This window comes from Canis lupus, chromosome 5 (genome assembly GCF_048164855.1).
Source record: "Canis lupus baileyi chromosome 5, mCanLup2.hap1, whole genome shotgun sequence".
In the NCBI taxonomy this organism is placed as follows: domain Eukaryota; kingdom Metazoa; phylum Chordata; class Mammalia; order Carnivora; family Canidae; genus Canis; species Canis lupus.
The window spans coordinates 75,801,854-75,820,979 of record NC_132842.1 but is presented as its reverse complement, the minus strand read 5'-3'; the positions used below and the strand labels follow the sequence as shown (position 1 = coordinate 75,820,979).

The window sequence follows — 19,126 nt, the reverse complement described above, 5'->3', positions numbered from 1 at the left end:
CCCACACCAAGCAATTCTACAACATTCAGTAGGTGTCCTATAATTTAACTCAATTCTGACTCTATCTACCAGGAGTTAGCATCAGTTAACCCACAGGTTAAGGACTCTGTCCCCCAAAACTATCTCCCTCTCCCCACCTTCAGTTGCCAATCATAAGTCCAGATTGTTACCTCAGTTTCTAACCAACTGGTATGAATCACAGGTTCCCAAGGTCCCTCCTCAGTTTCAATTAATTTTCTAAAGCTGCTCACAGAATTCAAACAGTTTACTCACTGGGTTACCTGCTTATTACAAATGATATTAAAAGATAAATGAACAGCCAGGTGAAGAAATATACGGATGAGGTGTAGAAGGGTCCTGAGCACAGAAAATTCTGTCCCCATGGAGTTTGGAGTGTGACACCTTCCTGGCAGGGGATGTATCTTTGTTTACCATCCCAGAAGTTCTCCAAACTCAATTCTTTTGGATTTTAACGGAGACTTTATTATACAGACATGGTTGATTAAGTCATTGGCCATTGGTGATTGATTCAGCCTCCAGCCCCTCTTCCCTCCCTGGATGGGTAAGGGCAATAAAGTTCCAACTCTCCAATCACTCGGCTGGTTCTGGCAATCAGCTTTCCTCTTTGTGTGAACCAGAGACTTTCCAAAAATCATTTCATTAACATACACTCAGGTGTGGTTGAAAGGGGCTTGTTAGGAATAATAGGAGAAACCCATTTCACCCGTTACTCTGAAGCTATTTCAAAACCTGAGGACAAAGGCCAACTATTAGAACAAAAGATGCCACTATTGCCCTAATCAGGAGAGTATATGGGTTTGGGGAGCTGTGAGCCAGGAACCACAGATAAAAACCAAAATGCACGTATTTCTTATTATAAATCACACTATCACATCCACACATCTCCATAAATTGCAAAAGCCTGAGTATTTGTACGCCTCGTGCCTTTGTTATGAAGCACACTTGGTTTGGCCATTCCCCCATCACTTGGAATTATGGTCATTCCTAGTTTTTACATGTGGGATATCACTTGATAATCGTGTTCGCTATTGCCTGCTACCTGTTACCTGTTACCTAGATGCCTATTTCTGGTGTTCCTGTAAACAAAGCTGTCAGTTATTTTACCAGCAAAACAGGTTTATTCAGGAATAGCAGAGGATTGCAACTCAGGACATGCAAGCTATGGCAAAACCATAGGCAAGTCCAGTGAACAAAGACGAAAGAACAAAGAGGAAAGGGCAGGGAGTTGAGGACTGTTTTTAATAAAAATTCCTTTGGAGGAAACTGGGAGTTGTAAGTGTAGTGGCTTTTCACTGGCCGAGTTGTGACAGTCTCTCATTGGCTGGGCTGTTGCCAGACCAGGAGAAAATCTTCCTTCCTCATGCAGAGAAAATAATGTCCAGGCTTCTTTCTGTGTGGAATGCAAGGTATTGTCTCTTTCTATTGCTTCTGCAACTGATGAGGAGTGGTAGAGGGTGAGAGCTTCCCCTTCTGGCCTTCCGACTCCATTTCAAATGAGATTTCCTTTATTCAGGTTCACTGGTTTGCCCGAGAAATAAATGAAGCCCGTGGTCAGGCAGGTTCTGGACCGGGAGCTGGGGGACCTCTGCTTTTACCCAGGACATGGGCGTGTTTCCTCACTCCCCTGGGCTGAGGCTCTATGGGTGTAAAATCGCAGGGAGACTAGAAGGTCTCCAGGATGTGTCCAGCTCAGCCAAAAGGACGGTCAGTGATTCTGGTCGTGGAAGCCTCCACTGCTCAGGACATGAGCTGACTCATCAGCAGTCACCCCACGGCCTTCTTTGAATCTTCCTCCGCATCAGCAATTCCTGTCTGCCCGTCTTCCAGAATATATCCCAAATCTGACCACTTCTCCCCACTTCCACTGCCACTCCACCATTCCCCACCGCCCTGCCTCCTGGGCATCCTTGACCTATTCTTCTCAGCCAGCCAGAGAGGTCTGTTAAAAACAAAGGTCAGATCAGGTCATTGACTGTCTTCAAATCCTTCCCTGGCTTTCCATGGTCCTTGAGATGAAGTCCAAACTCCTCACAGTGACCCATGAGACCTCACGAGATCTGATCTCTGCCTGCCTCTGACCTCATCATCCTGTCCACTGTGCCTTCAGCCCCTGCTCAGGTCAACCACATTGGCCTTATGGGCTCTCTGTCCTCCAGGAATGCTCTCCAGCTCCAGTTGCTCCCTGCACCTCCTTGCTCGTCCTTGTTAAAAAAAAAAAAAAAAAAATTAAAATTCAATGGAGTAAATGTGAAGATCTAATTGGCGTAAGTGATTCATGAGTCACGCTGCATCCCCTCCAGCAAGGAGAGGGGGAACTCTGAGGAGTCATGGAAACAGAAGGTTTCCAAAGGAAAGAGGGTTGGGAAAGGAAATTATTAGCAAAAGAAAAAAAGTATTGTTTCAGGCAAGGCCATTTTCTTGGTGGGGGCAGGGAAGAACAGGGGGTTTTATCAGGCACATTACCTCATCTTCCTTTGGGGGACAGAGAGGACCCCCATGACAGATTTCCTCACTGGTGCTGACCGGGAAATTCCTGATTGACCGGTGAAGACCACATATCTGGAGGGAAACTGCAATTAGGTTAGGTTTAAGGCTGTTTGGTGACTTGGCTTAGCATAAGTGACTCCATCTTGGGCCTGTGTTTTTCTGCCTTCACATCCTTCAGGCTCAGCTCACCTGAAAGGACTTTTCACAGATGGTCTTTCTCTTGTGTTGCCATCCTCTGTGCTAGAGTATCAGCTGTTTCCTCGCCCCCATTGGAAGGTGAGGTCTACAGGGTGGGGCGGGCCCCCCACTGACTGCACCCCCCCCCCCACTGCCACCAGCAGAGTGCCTGGCCTGTAGTGAACACTCAGTGGGACTGATTGAATGCATACCCAGAAAGGGGAAGGTTACCCAGAGTCCCTTCACACTTCTGCCTCACTGGGCTTGGCTCAGGTGTCTGACTCCAGTCAGCTCTTTGCCGGGGAGGCTGGTGAAGGGAGGGGCTCATTCCTGACCCCTCACTGCAGGTGTGTGCAAAGGCATTCTGACGTGGCAGGTGTGCTATGGCTGCTTGGCCTGGGTTAACAGAGAAAGCAGATGGTGGGGTCGAGCTGCGGATGGCAGAAGGCTGCAGACCATCAAATCCCACGTGGGGGCACAGACCTACCCAGAGATGCCAAGTTCCCTTTTGTGTCAGCACGTCCCCCTCCCCAGCCTCTACCACTCAGCATCATAATTCTCCCATTTATCTAGCATTTTGTAAATACTGTATTTTCTAATCCTCATCACAACTATACAGAGATAAGTGTATTCTCTTCATCCAACCAAAGGAAACGGAGTCTCAGAGAGGTGTTAAAAACTGATCCCGTCTTGCAGGGGAGTCAGGTCTGGAACCTGAGACCACTGACTCCTGAGCGCTTGACCCCAAGCACACCCGGGCAAGAGCTTCTGGTAGCATCTGGAAGCGGCTCCCTCCGGAGCATCTGAGCAGGCTCTCCCTGGGCTCCCCTCTGCTCTCCGCGGCCCCTGGTGTGTGGACAGCACCCCCCCCCCCCCCCCCCCCGCCACACACAGACACACACACACACACAGGGGAGCTCTTGGAAGCCAAGGATTGTGTCTCATGTCTTTGGTGATGAAGCAGACCCCCCAGAACTGCACTCCTTAGTCTCCGTTATCAAAACCCACCGCGGACTCTGCTATGAAAACACGGTGCGCGGGCAGCCCCGGTGGCTTAGGGGTTTAGCGCCGCCTGCAGCCCGGGGTGTGATCCTAGAGTCCCGGGATCGAGTCCCACGTCGGGCTCCCTGCATGGAGCCTGCTTCTCCCTCTGCCTCTGTCTCTGCCCCTCTCTCTCTCTGCATCTCTATGAATAAATAAAATCTTTTAAAAAACATAAAAGAAAGAAAGAAAGGAAAGAAGAAAACACGAAAACACGGAGCGCTCAGTTCCCAGCCAACCTTGGGCGGGTGGGGGGACACACGTTGTCAAGGCCTGGACCAGGAGCCCAGGGCAACACGGCGCCCCATAACCCAACACTTTCTGGAAATAATCTGAAAACAGAATGAAGAAACATTCTCACGGGTGTGTCGCTGACCTTCTGTGTGACTTGGGGCAACTCCCCTCTGCTTCCCAGGCCTCGATTTCCCTGCTTATAAAAGGAGAGGGCTTGGGATTCTCCTTAGTCCCCTCCCTCTTTCTGTCCCTGCTGGCTGAGGACCTCCGGGTGCCGGGGTGGGGGTGGGGGTGGGGTACAGCAGTGAATCCCGCAGCCTCATTAAGGAGAGGGGCCCTGATTGCGCCCCGCAGAGTTCTGACCTCTGCGGCCATCAGGTGACCTGATGACCCCCACACCTCCCAATCGGGTTAACGCGATCCCACTTTAAGGACACCCACCTACATCTGGCCTGGGTGTCGCTAAGCTCCCTTCTCCCCTTCTGCCCTGCCCCGGGGTGGGGGTGGGGGCGCTGTTGGACCGAGCGCCCCGGAGGTGCCGGCCCCGGAGCCGCGAGAAGGAGCCCGGCCCCGGCGCGGCGCGAGGGCACCACGGGGAGGCGCCGCACCCCAGCGCCCCGCCCCCGGCGCCCCCGGAGCGCCCCCGCCGGCCCGGAGGGGCGAGCGCCGCGTGTCCCCGGGATCACCTGCGCGGGGCGGGCGGGGGGGCCGGGGGCGGGGTCCCCCGCGGGCGGGGCGGGGCGGGGCGGCCGCCGTGGCGCCGGCGGGAGGGCGGAGGGAGGGCGAGCGGGCGGCGGCGCGGGGCGGGCGGCTGGCGCGGCAGGTAAGGGGCTCCCGGGGCTTGTGGCGCGGGCGGCCCGGCTCGGGCGCGGGGGCTCGCGGTCCACCTGCCGGCCGCGCTCGGCGGACGAGAGCCCGGGGCTGGCGGCGGGGGCGCGGGTTGCAGGAAGGGCCCGGGGTGTGCGCGTGACGGCGGCGATCAGAGCCGGTGGATGAAGTTGCGCGTCTCCCGTGGGTGCTGCCGAGGGGGCCGCGGAGGGGGCCGCGTAAGGCTGCCCTGGGCGCCAGACGAGCTCAGCGGAGCGCGGAGAAGCGCCCTTAGCACCCACCTGCATTGGGTGATAGTGATATTCCGGGCATCCAGGAGGCAGGTCATCCCCTTGTCGCGCCCGGGTCGGAGAGCCTGAGACTCCTCCGGAAGAAAGGAGGGGGAGCTGACCTGGCCAGCCAGGAGGTGGGAAGGACCTCTGTTTGCTTCATCTGTGAAATGGGTGTGTTGATGCGTGGGCCCAGGCGGGGCCTCTCGGGGAGGAAGAGCTGTGATTCTAGGAGTTGGAAACCCACACCAGGGGGAGGAACCCAGGGTTCAGGTTTGATCAGCAAATTGAGTGGACGCGTTGGAGCAGCTGCAGGTGGCTCCCCGACCAAGCTGCTCCAGAGGAAAGGCGCAGGGACAGCTACTATTCTGCGGTCTGGGTACCCTGGTGGGACAGGAGACGGATGTGTCACATACTCACAGGGCTCCTTTAGAGGGACCAAGGAAGTCCTCTAGTCTGGGAGGAGGATCTGAAAGGCTTCTTGGAGGAGATGGGATTGAGTGGAGCTGGGAAAGAAAGCACAGTGCTTAAGGGCCAGTGCTCTGGCATTAGTCAACCTGGGCGTTGGAATCCTTGCCTTGCCCCTTAGCCCGTGGCTAACTTAGCCTCGGGCAAAAACTTTTGTTCCTCTATGGTTCAGTTTGATGTACTCTCTAAATGAAGTAGTTTCTCTGAAAGATTAAGTCAGATAATCCATACAAAGTACTTAGTACAGAGTCTCTGTATAGTGGGCACTCAACAAACATAAGCTACTGATTTCCACTGGACTGGATGGAGCTCCTTATGGGCAGGGACAACGTTCGCCATCATCTCCCCAGCACTGGTGTGGGGCCTGGCGTATAGTAGGTCTCACTACATACCTGTTGGATGAATATGAATAAATGATAAATGAGCATGTAGTCAACAAGTAGCCAGTTTAGAGATGGCCAGATCCTCACAGATGGGTATGCATGTGGAAGACTGTGGTCTAGGTGGATGAAACAGTGTAAACATGAGCCCCAAGTATCAGATCAGGGGTACCGCCCTCGTATGGGGAGGAAGGGTAACATGATAAGCATATCCAGAGCTACAGAGGTAGGGAAGGGCCCTCAAAATCCTGGAATCTTGAATCCCAGCAGCCACACCGGAGTAGGTGAACGAGCTGGAAGCCTAGGTGGGTCAGATACCTTTCTCATGTCCTCTAAGTGGCCATCTCAAAGTTACATGTGTAAGGGGAAGAAGGGGTGACCAGAGACCCCAAAGGATCATGGGTACCTGATGGGAGCAGAAGAGAAAAGGGAAAGGAGCCCCAGAACCCCTTCATGGGGGTGGGGCATCCCTCACCGTGTCCCTGCTGCTCTCCGTGTGGGCTCACAGTGACATGGCCCAAGGGGGCAACATGGTGCCAACGAGCCAACCACTGGGTGTGTGTGATGACCCAGTGAACGAGGTCGGAGGAGCGTGCCACCCCATTCGGGGGCTCTGCTATTGGAGTGTCCTATCAACAGCCCATCCCTGTGGCTAGCTCCTGCGCTCCTATCCCACCACGGAGTGTGGCCCCTCCAGCCTCAGGCCAGGGGGGAGCCATGTCTTGGGGGGTTGAGCCAACGTCTAAGCAGAGTGAGGGGCCTCTGTTCTGCAGCCCTGGAAAGGCAGTGTTGGGTCGCTCCCGCCCTGGTGTGACCAGGATGATGTGAGAAGCAGGGGTCTGAGGTGGAGGCGAGGGGTTGGGGGAACACGCCCCCAGGAGACAGGACGCACTGTACCCCCAAAAGAGCCAGGTTCAGAGTTTCTCCTCGCAGCACTTTCCACAATCGTTCATAATCGTTTATTTTTTTTATTTTTTTTTTTTAATTTTATTTATGATAGTCACAGAGAGAGAAAGAGGGAGAGGCAGAGGGAGAAGCAGGCTCCATGCACCGAGAGCCCGATGTGGGATTCGATCCCGGGTCTCCAGGATCGCGCCCTGGGCCAAAGGCAGGCGCCAAACCGCTGCGCCACCCAGGGATCCCCGTTCATAATCGTTTAATTTGCCACTTGCCCTTGATTAATGGGTGCCTCAGAGACCCATGGGGCTCCAAAGAGCAAAGCAACATCCACACTGATCCCCATGCTACTGCTTCTGGGCTGCAGGATACTGGTGTTTAAGGGCGACAGGGACCCCTCGTTTAGAGGTGCCAAGGGTACCCTTTGTTTGGAGGTGCGAAAGCAGAGGGGAGATGTGCTCAGCCAGGGAGCGTTAGGTGGGGGCCCTGAGTTTCCTGATCCCAAGGGCTCCGGCTCTACAGCAGGCTCCGCTAAACTCTCTGGGAACTGAAGATGCTGCCACATTTGCCCTAATTTCCCGATCTTCCAATAAAAGGGGATGAAAAGTTAGAAAAAGAAAGTCAAAGTGGATGTTAAGTTGTCCAATGAAAGCTTTTAATTAAAAAAGAAACCCTCACACAGGATGATGAGAAAGGACTGTTATCTCTGTTCACTTTTTTTTTTAAGATTTTATTTATTTATTTATGAGAGACACAGGCAGAGGGAGCAGCAGGCTCCATGCAGGGAGCCCGATGTGGGACTCGATCCTGGGTCTCCAGGATCACGCCCTGGGCCGAAGGCAGGTGCTAAACCGCTGAGCTCCCGGGAGGCAGGGGGGGGGGGGGTCTGTCACTGAATTTTTTTTTTTAAGAGGTAAAGAAAAATCATCAGCCCAGGGACCTCTCTAACCTAAGGCTGAACCCTCGCTGTCAGAAGTGCCGGGCCAAGATGCGCGCTCTGCAGGCTGGTCCAGCTCTTTTGGGGTCTGGCAGGACGCATCCCTCTGTTTTCCCTCGGGCAGGTTCCTTATGGGAAGGAGGGATCCTAGGCAGGAAGAAAGGAGGGGCCGAGCCAAGGCGAGAGCCAGTGGCTGTGGATTCCTGAGCGGGGCCGGGTGTAGGTAAAGCCCAGGGCTGTGGCTGCAGGGCTGGAACTTCTGCTGTGGTTTGAGCCTCCCCCGGGCAGGGTGGTGACTGCAGTTTGGCCTAAGGAAGGAAAGGAGGGTGTGCCAATCTCTAAGACAGAGAGGCCTGTTCTTCAGCCAGCTTGGAGGCCTGTCTGAGGGGCCTCCTGCCGGGGCTGGCCACTCCTGAGCCGTTGGGGCCCGGGGTGGGGGGTTGCCAGGTCCCCCGTAGCTGCTGGGGCCTCGAGGAGGTGGAGCAGGTGGGGTGAGACCCCGAGGCCAGCACACCCGGCCCCAGGGCGGCCCCGGGCAGCGGTCAGCAGCAAGCCTAGGCAAGGAGCAAGGACTTGGCCCTGTGCGTTGGGATCTTGTTCAAGGTGTGACACCTCCCTGGGCCTCAGTGTTCTGATGTGATAGGATTCTAGCCACGGCAATCACTTAATAGCTATTAGTCTCCCTTCCCCTCTAGAGAAGCTTGCATCTTGGGAACTGTTGAGCCCACCCTTCATGCAAACACAGCCTCAGAATTTTTTTTTTTAAGATTTTATTTATTCCTGAAATAGAGAGAGAGAGAGAGAGGCAGAGACACAAGCAGAGGGAGAAGCAGGCTCCATGCAGGGAGCTTGATGTGGGACTTGATCCCGGGGCCCCAGGATCACGCCCTGGGCTGAATGCTGAGCCACCCCGGCTGCCCAGCCTCAGAATTTTTAAATTCTTCCACAATTCACACCGCATTCCTTCCTTCACTCGTTCACCCCTTCTGCTTCTCCGGGGCGCACACCTGCTCCCGGCCTGCAGCTCCCGGCCCGCCCTGCAGGGTTCACACACAGCCCTCCGTGTGCCTGGCTGCTTGCAGACCTCCCAGCACAGCACAGCGGCCTGGCCCTGAAGCTGCCATCTGTTGCTGCACCTGGAGTTATCTCTTCAGCCTGTCGTGCACCTTGCTTCCCGCCGCCCTACCTCATCCTATTATCCTCCAACAGATTTCCTTAGGCTACAGCCTGCAGGTCAGGGAGGGAAACAAAGGTTCACTCCTGTTGGCTGGGTGCCTGCTGGTGTCCGCAGGGCCTGGAACACCCACAGCATCCCAGGAAGCGAGGGGTAGGATGCCCTTGTGTGAGGTGCAGAGACAGAAGCAGCTTGCTGGGTGCCACAGAGGTAACCAGGGATGCATTCTGACTTCCCTGGGCCCCGGGCAATTTTGCCTTCAGAGGCCCCTTCCTCCATAAAAAATGTTACAAGATGTATCTATGACTGCATTGGTATATTAAAGCATTTTCTCTGGGGCGCCTGGGTGGCTCAGTCGGTTGAGCATCCGCTCTTGGTTTCGGCTCAGGTCCTGATCTCAGGGTCGGGAGATGGAGCCCTTCATGGGGCCCCACGCTCAGCAGGTGTCTGCTCGAGATTCTCTCCCTCCCTTTCCATCTGTCCCTCCCCTGCTTGTGCTTACGCTCTCTCTCCCTCAAAAAAATAAATAGGTCCTTTTTAAAGAAAACATTGTTTTTCCAACCTAAAAGTTCCTCTTTTCTTCTGATCTTGAAAGAAATGAAAACATTTTTCTGGGGCTCTGGGCACTTTGTCTTCTGCGCCCCATGGCAGCGTGGGCCCTGGAGCTTACAGTTAGGCTGGGATTCCAGTGGAAGCTTGTCTCTGTGGGACTCTAACCTCCTCACTGTACTGCTCTTTAGCAATTAAAAAAAGAGCAAGCAAAGAATGGGGGGGGGGGGGGGGACTGGTTATCTGAAATCTTACCACTTGGAGCAGCATTAATAGTTCTCTCTGGAAAAGGGAACTTGATTTGTTTATCCTCCAACTCCCTGCCTTGGTGTTTTTTGACCTAAACTTTTTAAGGGTCAAGCCCACTGAGTCCTCTTTCTCCAAAACTCTAGGTGCCCCACCTGGGCCTTCTCTATACTCACAGACCCTAAGGAGAACTGGTTTGCCCAGAGGACAAAGAGGATCCATTTATCTTTTAGAAATAGCTCCTAATCCCCAGTATCAGTATCATTGGTCATAATAATAACAATAATTAACACATTTGCATGCCCTGCGTGCAGGGCACTGTGCTAATCCCCCAGCATGCATTGTCTCCTAAAAGCCTCAGTACCCTATGAATAGATACTGTCTATGATCATCTCCATTTTGCAGATGAAGAAACTGAGGCTTAGGAAGACTATGTGACTTTCAGTGCCAGGATTGGGACTGGGGTCTGCCAGTTGGTTGTCAGAGCATAACCTCATGAAGGCAGGGACTGTTTTCCAGTGTCTCCCCATCACCTGGCACAATACCTTGGTACATATGAGCCTTCAATGTGGAATGAATGAATGTTTGACAGATCCCAGAGCCTGACCTCTTAACCTCTCTCTGTCCTGCTCTTGAGGGAAGCTTACTGGCTTCCAGTCCTGCCCCTATGGCAAAACCTGGGCTGCTGCCCCCCCGGGGGTGGTCAGGGACAACTCAAACCTGGGGTGAGGCATTGAATAGAATAGGCAAAGGCCCAGGCATTCACTGTCCCGTCCACACCCCTCCTAGTACCCCCACCCCAGCCTGTGGAACCCCACTGGGATTCCCACTGAAATCCTCCTGCCCAGGCTGTCGCTCCCTTAGGAACTCAAAGGTGCAGTCCGACAGTCACAGAGGCAGAGTGGCAGCCAGAGGGGGTGGTCAAGGGTGTCTGTGTGGCTCTCCACCCTGGAGCTCATCTATTCTCCTCTCCTGTTATGACTTTGGCCCTTCCCCAGGGTATATTACCAGAGAGATAGCTGGTACCTCCAGGGGAACTTGAACTCACCGACAAAGTAATTAGACACCTAAGAAATACTACTATATAAAGAAAGGCAACTATAAAAGAAAGGCAATAAACCAAGTGACATATTACATCTGAAGCAGAATTATTGAAGCAGGGGGACCACAGTTTGAAAGGAAAATGTGATAATTATCTTAAGGTGATAAGAGCAGACATGTGTGAAACAAGAACAAGAAGTCATCGGCGAGAACCAAGTCAAACGTGAGCTATGAAAGTTAGAACATTTAAAATAAAGGACACAATAGATCGTATAAATATCTGGGTACAGCTGAAGAATTCACTAGTCATGAGTGAAATCGGATTGAGAACTGTCCCCGAAAAGCAGGAAAAGATAGAGGTAACAAAGAAAAAAGAAAAGCTGAGGGAGATGGAAAGTAGGAATCCCAGAAGGAAACGAAAATGACATAAATAAAGGAAATAAAGAATGAAACGATGGAGATTAAATGTTCCAGAATGAAATGTGGATGGTCTCAGATCGAAAGGGCTCCTAGAATAGCCAACAGTAGGAATAAGGAAAAATCTACACTGATATGGGGTGAAATTGAGACAACCAAAAACAGAGGAAGAGCAGGGAGAGAGAGAAGTAGCGTAGTAACATCCCTTACAAAGGACCAAGAAGCGGATTACCAGTCTACCCTTCAAGGGCTCTTGAAAAAAGAAGTCACCGTGCTATTATGAATTGAAAGAAAACCCTTTCAATCCAGCATCTTCAAGCCAGCCAAAGTGTCATTCAAACATGAGGTCATAATAAAAATATTCTTGGGCAAATAAAGCTGCAGAAGGTGGAAGACACAGATCCACACTGAAAATCCTCTTCAAGGAAATACTTCAATCATAAAAGAAAGAAATCCAGGAGACGCTGCAAGAATGTAGGGAAGTCGGGCATTTCCCACAAGGCTCAGGGTAAGCCGAGGAAGTGGTACTTGGCATTTTACGTAGGAAGGGGTTTATACACCTGATTCTTCAAGGGTATTGAAAAGGCTGGAGAAATCCACAACACTGCAGAACTGGCCAGACTGGGGAGCTGTGTAAGGCACCTGCTGTAATCGGGAAAGTGGGAGGATTGCAAAGCTGCCCTAAACTGTTGAAATTAAGGACACAGTGGCCAGAACTGTGCAGATCCGGGATCTGGAAGCTGATCTGCTGTAATCGCGCAGATCCTGGAACTCAGAGCCTGGCTCCAGTGGTAGCGGCACGCTTGCTCATCTCTTAAACCAACAGAGTGCGAGCCTTGGGCTCAGACGCTGGGAGGTAACTGTCTGGCTAGAATTTAATGACATTGATCTGCTTCATCAAATTCCTTGATGGCAATTGACATTGTTTTTTTCTATTTTCAGAGGTGGTAGAAAAATTGTGTTTCAAATAAACTGATAAATGTGTCTTTAAAAGATTCTATTCATTCATTTGAGAGAGAAGGAGTGAGCATGAGCGGAGAGGAGGGGCAGAGGGAGAGGGAGAAGCGGACTCCTCGATGAGCAGGGAGCCTGACCTAGGGCTACAACCCAGGACCCTGAGATCATGACCTGAGCTGAAGGCAGATGCTCAACCAACTGAGCCACCCAGGTGCCCCAATATATATATATTTTTTAAAGATTTAGTTATTTATTTGAGACAGAAAGTGAGCTGGGGGGAGAGGGAGAGAGAGAGAGAGTCTTGAGTAGACTCTGCACTACGTGTGGAGCTGAACATAGGGGCCCCAAGATCACGACCTGAGCTGAAACCAAGAGTTGAAACCTAACTGACTGAGCCACTCAGGCTCCCCTAGACTGATAAATATTTTAAAGGAAAAGCAGGTTCAGGCATCTCAATACAAAGTCATCATGATTGGTGTAAACAATTATTAAAAGTGGTCGGAGGTGGCAAAGGTGACCTGGGGAGGGTCTCATGATGGAGGCAGGTTTTGCTTGGTAAAGGTGGGAACAGAGCCCTGGAGTCTTGTGCTGGTTATGTGATGCCGGGGAGCCAACCACTCCAAAACTTGGGTGCCTCAAAAACCACTTTTTTTTTTTTTTTTTTGTCTCATGGCTTTACAGGTTGGCCAGGGTCAGCTGGGAGGTTCTCACATGGGGTCTCTCACCTGGGGCCCCCCTGGGGCCCATCAGCACTGGCTGTCGGATGGGATCCCAGCTGGGGCTGTCAACGAGAGCATCCCCCTGGGGCCTCCCTGTGGGCCTTGGGCTTCTCAGGGCCCAGCAGCTGGGTTCCGAGAGGGCGGTTTCCAGGAGGAAGCACGTGGGAAGCAGAAGCTGCCATGCCAGGGCTGTAGCTAGAACTGCCAGTGGCACTTCCACCATATTCTAGGGGTCCTAGTGGTCATGGGGCCCACCTGGATTCCAGCGAGTGGCAAGGTGGACTCTGCCTCTTGGTGGGCATAGGGCCTGGGACATGCTGCTGAGGATCATGTGGGATGGAAGATTCTGTGCAGCCAGATTCCCAGGAGCGCAAGCACTAGTGGGTCTGGAGAAAGGAAGCATCTCATTCTACCTGCCTGGGGTGGGAGGAAGGGAGGAGACAAGTGTTGGTGGATAAGGTTGAGAAGAGTCCCTGGAGGATGCTGACTGCCAAGACCAAGTCAGAAGTGACTGATCGTATTGGAGTGGCAGAGAGATGCTGTGCAGAAAGCTAAAGGCCTGGCAGCTCTAGACTTTGAATTCCTTTTGCAAGAAGCGAGTCCCCAGGGAAGAGGCTGTGCCATCTGTTCCTTCACGGTAGCATATCCCAACCCCACGATGGAGTAAAAACCACGCTGCCCCCAATGCACTGGGCAGTTGTCAGACCGTTGTTGGATGCTGGGTGCGTGGCCAGGCCAGGTGCTATGCAAGTCAGTCTATGATTCATCAGCCATTGGACTATCCTAGAAATTCCAGTATCTGTGCCTTCATTCTGACTGTTGGCAGGCCAGGTCCGAGGACCCAGAAGAGATCCCATAGGACCAGCCAAGAGGGAAGGTTTTTGGCTTCAGAAAGGATAGAAATTAAACTCAAACCCACAAGAGGTGAAAACAGAGTTTAAGGAAGATATAGAGAGAGCAGATACAGTCTACTCAGGAAAGAAAGGACAGAGTCTCATCTTTGTTCGGGGCCTGGGGGTTTTATTGAGGACAGCAGTTGGGTGCTTGTGTCCTCTCAGGCAACCAGGAACCTGTTAGAACAGAGAACCGGGCCCACGTGTTGATTCCTTGGAGCCAGGGGGTCTTGGCATCCAGATGTCTTCGAGCACCAGTGATCTGGAATACGGTATGATAGCTTTGTCTGGTCATTCTCAGCTGCTCTTTACTTAGGTGTTACCTCTTCTAGAAAAATCATTAACTCCTCGCCCCTTACAAGGAGGTTATATGGTATCTGCCTTACAAAGCATGTGTAGAGGAGGGTGGGGGTGCAGGTCCTAGCAAGAAGAGAAGCAGGAAAAGGAACAGAAAAAGATTTGTAAGGGGCTCCTTCAGTCTCCCTGACTCCATTCTTTTGCTTCCAGAACCCCTCTTGGGCGCTTCATGGCCCCAGAATCTTTGTGAGGCCAAGGATCCTGTTTTTTTACTAGAAAATTAGGGTCCAAGCCCAAGCACTGTAGGAGCCCAGAGGACAGTGTGACGCCTCTGGAGTCTGCAGGGAGCTGAGTGGGGAGCTCCGATGGGCATCGCTAGAACTCAGGGAGCCAGAGTCTGGAGAGTTCAGCGCACGTTCGAACCTGACCCTTCTTTGGCATTTGCTTAAGCCCATCTCTTCCATGAAGCTTCTCTCTGTGTGCGTGCATTCATTGATTCACTCAGGTGTCTTCTTAAATGGCAGCTCCCTGCCCCCCAAGTGCTGAGTGCTGGCCACATGGCTCCAAGGCAGGTTTTGTCCCTCGGGGAGCTCCTAGAATAGAAGGGAAGGCAGACCTGTCTACTAATTACACTTTCCTGTCCTGAGTGCTCTAACCGAGGTCCCTAGGAGATGCTGTGAAGATCCTCAGAAGAGACTGACCTTTTTGAGATTGGTGGCGAGGCTTTGGGCAGGTCTGGGGGTTAGCATGCATGGCTAAATGACTTTTTTTTTTTCTTTTAAGATTTTATTTATCTGATTCAGAGAGAGAATGCAAGCAGGGGGAGCAGCAGGCCGAGGGAGAGGGAGAAGCAGGCTTCCTGTTGAGCAGGGAGCCCGATGCAGGGCTCGATCCCAGGACTCTGAGATCATGACCTGAGCCGAAGGCAGATGCCTAACCGACTGAGCCGCCCGGGGGCCCCGCTGAATGACTTTGGTACGCAAAGCCCTCACACGTGCCTGATTTATACAGCGAGGCTAAGTGATCGGCATCTACTATTAACAATTTGACTGTTGCAACCAGGAGTGGACAGGAAACACAAAGCGCAGCTTGCATGTGAGGCAACAGGCTCAGAAGAGGTTAAAGTCACAGGCCTGAGGTGACCCCACTAAGCTGGAATCCAAGCCCAGGGTAACTCTAGAACCCCTACGTCAGTCCGCCCTAGCTCACTGCCAGTCCACACTGCCAGTTCCCTTCCCAGAGAGGGGACCGACCCCGTGGGGAGGAGGAAAGCCCAACATTCCCAAAGGGCCCAGGTAGGGCCTGTGTGGGTGCCGTGGCGTGCCGGGAGAGGAGGCCGGAGGCGTAAGGGCGGCGGGCGCCAGGCCAGGGGAGCCAGGGGAGCCAGGGGGCTTGATTCCGTCTCTCTGCAGGCTCCGCAGGTTCCACCCTGGACTCTCTCCTCCCATGACACTGTCCCCCGAGGGCTCCTCAGCTCCCGTCCACGTCCTCAGGGGCAGAGCCGGGCCTGGACCAGCCGCCTCCCGACTCCAGACCCGGAGCTCACCCCCCGGCCCGGCCTCCCTCGCAGGCTGTGGTGTTTGCTCAGAACTGGAGCCCAGGGGCAGAGAGCACAGAAATATTTATTTATGTCATGGCCAACCCTAGCTCCCGGAGGCCCCGAAGGGGTACCTCACAGAGAGGTTCAGTTGTTCAGTTATGTAAGCCCGAGAGGCCATAGCAGGAGGGACAAGGAGCTGCATTATAACCACTTTTCCCTCAGCCCTGGACACATTTTGAAGCTGGATAACTTGACTTTTCCCTCTTTTTCTTCCTCTCTCGTCTTATTGACCTGGCATCTCTGGGGATCTTGGTGGTTCTGGATCATGCATTGATTTTAGTCTGGTTCTGGTGAGACTGGGGTTTGGGGAGATCTTCCTGGAGGTGAGGGAGGGGAGAGAATATATTCAGCCTCCTTCCTGCCAAATGCTACACCAGAGGCTCTATCGTCAAGATCGCTCCCTTTTTTTTTTTAATTTAAATTCTAGTTAGTTCACGTACAGTGCAATATTGGTTTCAGGAGTAGAATCCAGTGGCTCATCACTTACATACAACACTCAGTGCTCATCACCAGTGTCCTCCTTAACGCCCATCCCCCACGTAACCCATTCCACCACCCCTCTGTCTGTCCTCTATCGCCAGGTGTCCCTTATGGCTTGTTTTTCCCTCTCTCCTTTTTTTCTTTTCTTCCTTCCCCACATGTTCATCTGTTTTCTTTCTTAAATCCCACCTAGAGTGAGGGGCACCTGGGTGGCTCAGCAGTTGAGCGTCTGCCTTGGGTTCAGGTCGTGATCCCAGAATCCTGGGATCGAGTCCCTCATCAGGCTCCCCACAGGGAACCTGCTTCTCCCTCTGCCTGTGTCTCTGCCTCTCTCTCTGTGTCTCTTATGAAGAAATAAATAAAAATCTTAAAAAAACAATCCATCACCTGTCTTTCTCTGACATATTTCACTGAGCGTAATACCCTCTAGCTCCATCCACATTGTTGCAAATGGCAAGATTTCATTCTTTCTGATGGCTGAGTTGGATTCCATACTACATCTATACCACATCTTTATCCATTCATCAGTCAATTTAGGCTCTTTACCCAAACATCAACCCTATGAAGGAGGTCCCATTTATTACCTCTATTTTACAGAAAGGAATGGAGATACAGAGAGGTTAAGTAACTTTGCAAAGCTGGACACCCAGCAGAGCCAGGTCAGTCTGGCTTTGATGCTTCTGGTTTTCAGACCTCTCACTTGGGTCTGTAACAGGGATTCTTAAGAGAGCAGGGGTGCCAGCTTCTCCTTACGGAGGAAGTTTCTCCACAGCTTATTCCCAGTATATCCCTCACATCTGATCTCCACTCTGGCCTTCCCTACACACTCAGCTCCACTGAGCCGGGACCCTCACTGTCCCATCCTCTCACCAAGATGTACACTTCCCTTCCTGACTGTGCTCATCCCACTCCTGCCCCCTTGTCTCTACTCCTGCCATTCTGCCCAGCAAGAATATCACTCCTCCCTTCTTCACCTTACAAAATCCCAGTAAAATACAATAACAACAATAAAAATATTCATTGAGCAAAAGCAGTGAAGTGTGCTGGCTAACAGCATGAAATGCGGGGTGTTTTGCCTGGGTTCCACCCAGTTCCACCACTTTTGCATGATCTCAGGCAAGTTACTTAACCTCTCTGGACCTCAGTTTCTTCATCTGTAAGATAGAGATAGTAATGTCCACCTCAATAGGGTTCTTATGGGAGTTATAAAAATAAAAGCAATACAAATAGAAACAAAGTTCTTAGAAAAATTGTAGGAAGTGCTCATTAAATGCTTATTCTTGGGATGCCTGGGTGGCTTAGCGGTTGGACGCCTGCCTTCGGCTCAGGGCATGATCCTGGAGACCCGGGATCAGGTCCCACATCGGGCTCCCTGCATGGAGCCTGCTTCTCCCTCTGCCTGTGCATCTGCCTCTCTCTCTCTCTCTCTCTCTCTCTCTCTGTCTCTGTCTCTGTCTCTCATGAATAAATAAAATCTTAGAAAAAAATAAATGCTTATTCTTAACATGGAACCCTCAAAATATGAGTTAGATTGCCTGGGTTCACATTGCATCTCAATTGGTGACGTTGGCCAACTTATTTAACCCTCTTGGGGCTCAGTTTCTATATTTAAGAAATTTAAATGCTAATATGCTTTCTACTTTGGGTGGATGAGTCCAGTATGGGACATGACCATCCATTGAAGAGAAGATGCTAACTGGCCAGTGGGGAAGGAGGGACACAGAGCTGTGAGAGCACACAGCACAGGGGTTTTAAGTGATTATTGGGGTAAAGAATCAAATGTGTCAGTAGGTGAGGAAAGTGTGCTCAGTACGTGCAAAGGCCCTGTGGCAGGGCTGGGAGGGATTTACAGGGATGAGCTCAGGCAGAGAGGAGACTGGAGGGGTCTACAGGATCTGCATACTGCACAGAAGATTTGTTGACCACTGTAAGTTCTAGTTTGGAGTAGACTTGAAGTTTTTAGACATTACTGTGGCTGCATCCTGAAGGATTGCAGAGGCCCAGGCCAGAGGCAGGCTGGGCCCTTTGGGAGGTTATGGCAGCATTGCAGGGGAGAGAATAGAACCCTGCGCCTGAGCAGCGATGGGGATGAGGAGGGAGACAAGAAGGAACATTTGTAAGAAATGAAGATAAATCTGAAAGGCCTGGGCAATAAGCGGGTGGACTAATGGCAAGCGACCACTTTAAGTTTCTGGCTTCAGAAGCTCCAGGGGTGCTGGTATCATTCCCTGAAATGGGGACCCCCAGCTTTTGTGACCAAGAGACTGCCTGGGCCCTCATGAAGCAGACAGCCTAGCTGGGGAGAGCTGCCACGTAATCACGATGATGGGACAGTAGCTCATTGAGTCATTTAACAATGATTGTAATAGTGAATTAAGCACAGGATTTGAACCCTGGTCATCTAGTGCCAGAGCCTCTGTGTAGCACCCTGCACTACTGCCCACGTGCCATCATTTCATCTCTAAGTGCCTCCCAGGTGCCAAGAATGGTGCCAGCCAGGCACTGAGATGTCAGCATTGAATGAAAAGACAAGTGCCCTGTTCTCACAGTCGGGGGGGATGGCGGGGTCACAAACAAGACAGCTTGAGCTGGTGAAGAGCATGAAAGAGGGTAAATGAGATCATTCCTGGGGCGGGGTGTAGGGAAAACCTTAGACAGAATGGTAACATTTAAACTGACACAAGAATAAAATTGCACTGGGGCCCCCTGGGTGGCTCAGTCTGTTTAAGCATCTGCCTTTAGCTCGGGTCATAATCCTGGGGTCCTGGGATTGAGCCTGCATCAGGCTCCTTGCTCAGCGCAGAGTCTGCTTCTCCCTCTCCCTCTGTCTGGTGCTCCCCCTGCTTGTGCTCTTTCTCAAATAAATAAATAAAATATTTTTTTAAAAGACTAAAATTGCATAATCACATGGTAATTTACCACTCCAGTAGGGTGTAAGGGCAGAAGTGACAAGCTTCATGAAGGAGCAATTTCTGGGGTCAAATGGGAAAACATTCGACATAAATTTCTGATGT

General features: G+C 51.9%; 1 protein-coding gene and 1 long non-coding RNA gene across 4 annotated transcripts in view; one reads left to right on the top strand and one right to left on the bottom strand.

The window, feature by feature from the left end:
* Window positions 1-1,119: 1,119 nt before the first annotated feature.
* LOC140634188 (uncharacterized) lies at window positions 1,120-4,542 on the bottom strand. 2 transcript variants are annotated; one of them, XR_012031707.1, is made up of 5 exons: window positions 4,402-4,542; window positions 3,694-3,871; window positions 2,917-3,081; window positions 2,485-2,580; window positions 1,120-2,222 (listed from the first exon to the last, which is right to left on the bottom strand). It is a non-coding gene; the product is annotated as an uncharacterized lncRNA (long non-coding RNA). The 2 variants fall into 2 exon arrangements; XR_012031706.1 differs by lacking the exons at window positions 3,694-3,871; window positions 4,402-4,542 and having other exon boundaries at window positions 2,898-3,035.
* Window positions 4,543-4,737: 195 nt separating this feature from the next.
* Window positions 4,738-19,126, top strand: part of NCMAP (non-compact myelin associated protein) — a 41,510-nt gene continuing 27,121 nt past the window's right edge. Inside the window, exon 1 of one of the 2 annotated variants that reach the window (XM_072827781.1) lies at window positions 4,738-4,783. The gene's annotated coding sequence lies outside the window, so the exon portion shown is untranslated. The remainder of the gene's footprint in view (window positions 4,784-19,126) is intronic. The other variant, XM_072827782.1, reaches the window with a different exon arrangement.